The sequence below is a fragment of the Carlito syrichta genome, unplaced genomic scaffold, assembly GCF_000164805.1.
Source record: "Carlito syrichta isolate Samal-C Ts95f unplaced genomic scaffold, Tarsius_syrichta-2.0.1 Scaffold303073, whole genome shotgun sequence".
Taxonomy (NCBI): domain Eukaryota; kingdom Metazoa; phylum Chordata; class Mammalia; order Primates; family Tarsiidae; genus Carlito; species Carlito syrichta.
The window spans coordinates 85829-89537 of NW_007247169.1; the positions used below are offsets into that span (position 1 = coordinate 85829).

At 37.3% G+C, this 3709-nt stretch overlaps 1 pseudogene; it reads left to right on the forward strand.

Moving 5' to 3' along the window:
- Positions 1-3049: 3049 nt before the first annotated feature.
- On the forward strand, positions 3050-3425 carry LOC103259948 (annotated as a pseudogene).
- The last annotated feature ends 284 nt before the right edge of the window (positions 3426-3709 follow it).

Consider the following 3709-nt stretch of genomic DNA (forward strand, 5'->3'; position numbering starts at 1 on the left):
TAAGAACAGTTATTTGAAACTTGGAAAGAAGTTAAAATGGCACTGCCATTTTTCTATGCCAGAAAGATTGAGATCTAGAACTATTGACACATCTTCATCCTGACATCTTTATGTGAATGTTTCAACCAGCCTCTTACTCTGTTACATATATCCTAGAGAAATAAATGTGTACACATCTATGCCAAGTAACATGTACAAGAAAGTACACAGAAGTAATAACCTCAATAATCCCATAGAAACAATGTAAATATCTATAACAATAAATTGAGCAGATCAATGTCATTTATTTAGCAATTAAAAATGATGGTACTGCAGTAATATATGAACATGAATGAATCTCAAAAACATTAGTTTTGATAGAAAAACACAATCTTATGCAACCTGTGATTCCATTTATGTGAAGATAAAAATAGGCAAAATGAAACAATGTATAATTCATGGGTACATACTTATAAATTAAAATAAGTAAGCAGAAAATTTTTAAAACAAAATGTAGAATAGTGGTTTATATGTTGGAGTATGTCTAGATGGGGAACAGAAATTTGGGGAGAGTTATAACTGAACCTAGTAACTAATGGCATTCTAGTTCTTAAACTGGGATTTTAAGTACAAGGCACTTGCTGTATAATTTTTGATAATGTTGTATAAACGCTTTTGTATGAATACAACATTTTATTATAAACATTTTTTGTAATCCCTTCAATCAGAAATAAGGAATCCCAGGTCTACTGGGTAGTTCTTGTCATTTAAAAATTTGTTCATGTCTCTTTCTTCCTTAACTGTGTGTCACAACACTATTTATATTCAAATAGATATAAAAGTATAGGAATTTAAAAGTCTTTAGCAGGAATGTTTGAAATCACACATGATAATATTGCATCATTAAAATCAGCAGTGGGCTTCAATCTTATCATATCTGATATGTGTAGTACAAATGTAGTGAAAGGTCTTCATTTGCTCTTCTCTTTCTGTTTCTTCTTGCGATTGCAGATTGTATCATTGAATCTCTCTCTCTGGTTTTCTTTCTGTGTGTCCATTTTGTGACTCTTCGAAATACTAGCTCATCCTCTCTTTCTCTTTTCACCCCAATCTTCACCTCTGCCTTTCTTTTTTATCATGTCTATTTTTCCCTCCCTCTGTCACTTTCCCCTTAATACAGTTTAAATTTTCTGTATCATTTGTCTTTCTCCTCATTTTCTACTGACTAGGTATACTCTAGAATCAAAACTTTTTCATTTTTAACAATCTCTGTTAGTTATTAAAGAATTATACTATTTCCCCTGTTTTAAAACGAGAAGAACAACAGGAAGCATTTTTCTTCTTTTTCCTACACAGTCCACCAAAGTAACTGAAGTCTGTCTTCTGGTTAGGGCCTATGTTCAAACCAAGCTTTTGCTAAGTTATTATTCTAGCTCCACCTTTTATAATTGACGGGATTTTAATTTCCCTTTCTCTAAAATGAGGGAAAATAGTAACATCACATTGGGGTTTTGGGATGAAATAAATACAAATAAATTACATTAGCTATTATTCTGAACATTGTTGCATTAGTTAAATTGGAGATAAGGAAAAAATAAAGATGATAAAGAGGTCTTCTCACTGAAGTGAGAAAAGCAAATTATTTTGTGAAACAGTGATAAGATATAACAGTTCAGGAATGCTTGCATGTCAGAAGCTAATCAGCCGAATGAGGAACTCTGTGCAGGTGCCTTTATGCATGGAGACTTATGATGGTGGGAGTGAGGGTAGGATGGGGGGGTGTTGAAAAAGGACTGTAATTTAGCAAGGACACACTCTCTGCAAAAAGGAAAGTTGGAAATGGAAGAGTAAGCTCAGAAGTTGGCTTTAGCCAAAGGTAACAATAATAATAAATTAAAAGTAAAACTGTTAAATTTCTGGCTCGTCTATTTTAGATTTTTAAAAAATGTTTAAAAAAATTATCTAGTTAGATTGAAGAACTTTTACCCGGCGCAGTGGCTCACACCTGTAAGCCTAGCACTTTGGGAGACTGAGATGAGAGGATTGCCTGAGCCTAGGGGTTTGAGACCATCCTGGGCAACTTGGAGATCTCATCACTATAATAAATAATTTTTTAAAAAAAATTAACAGGCATGGTGGTGCACATCTATAATTCCAGCTACTTGGAAGACTGAAGTGGAAGGATCACCTGAGCCCAGCAGGTAGAGGATGAGATGGCTGTGAGTAGGCTGCTGCACTCTATAATGGGCAATAAAGTGAGACTTCGACTCAAAAAAAAAAAAAAGGACTTTCTTTTTCTGATCCTTGCTCTGTTACCAAGCTGTGAGTGATTCTCTTGGTTTATCAAATGTTTCTCCAACATGAAGGAATGTATGTGTGTGTGAGTTGATATATTGATATGTTGATTGATGACATATCAATATATATGTTGACATATTGATATGAAGGATTGTAGTGATATTGGCTAAGAAATTCATTCCTTTTTTCTCCTTTCAAGCAATTTTTATTCCTCCCTGGGGTTGTATTCTCTGCCTTTTATTTTGACGAAATACTTGTACGTGCTGTAGAAAGTGGGAAATATTGTCATCGGGATTGTTTGGGTGATTGCTGGTAAGCTGGTTCCGTTCTTCCTTTTTCTTCCACTGTTCTAAAATCCAGATTCAAACGTGAAAATATAGCTTTTCCAATAACTTTTAAACGAGTTTCACATTTTGGAGATGTAACTGTGCCACAAGTTTACCCACCTGGCATTTCACAACGTAGGAGAGAGCAACTTTTACTTTTTAAAATTAATAGGTAAAATAATATGAACTGTTTGAATGACAGGAACTTGTTATATAAAATGTTAATTAGGTTAGAAAAGCCGGTGTATGCTGGAAAGCTACCCTTGGGATATGGCCAGTGGGAGAGTAGACCTAAAATTGTTTATCTGCGTATGGCCTTCACGACAGAAGAACCAATCAGAGGTTGTGAAACCAAATCTTCATTTACATAATGTGATATAGAAATAAGCAGGAATCAAAGACGCCGAAATCATTTTGTTTCCACTCAGAAAGAATTCAGAGTTAACATGCCAGAGCCGGCAAAGTCTGCTCCTGCCCCAAAGAAGGGTTCCAAGAAGGCGATCACCAAGGCGCAGAAGGACAGCGAGAAGCGCAAGCGCAGCCGCAAGGAGAGCTACTCCGTTTACGTGTACAAGGCGTTGAAGCAGGTCCACCCCGACATCGGTATCTCGTCCAAGGCCATGGACATCATGAACTCCTTCGTCAATAACATCTTCGAGCGCATCGCGGGCGAGGCGTCGCGTTTGGCGCATTACAACAAGCGCTCAACCATCACCTCCAGGGAGATCCAGACGGCCGTGCGCCTGCTGCTGCCCGGGGAGCTGGCCAAGCACGCCGTGTCCGCGCACCAAGGCTGTTACCAAGTACACCACCTCCAAGTAAATCTAACACATAGACTGGTTCACACCAGTCCACAAAGGCTTTTTTAAGAGCCACTCACCATTTTCACAACTGGAGAATTGCACGTGCATGTGATGTTTCTAGAAATTCTTGCAGCTGGGATGAACATCCATTTTTAAAAAGCTTGCATAGGTAGTAAGAAAGCTGGTGGCAGAACTTCATGGAGCTCTGATCCTATTTTGTATCACTCGGCAGTAACTTTGTGTCACTCTAGTGCCTTAAGAGGCTATAGTAACGTTTGTGTATCTCGTTGTGTAAAAATGTAC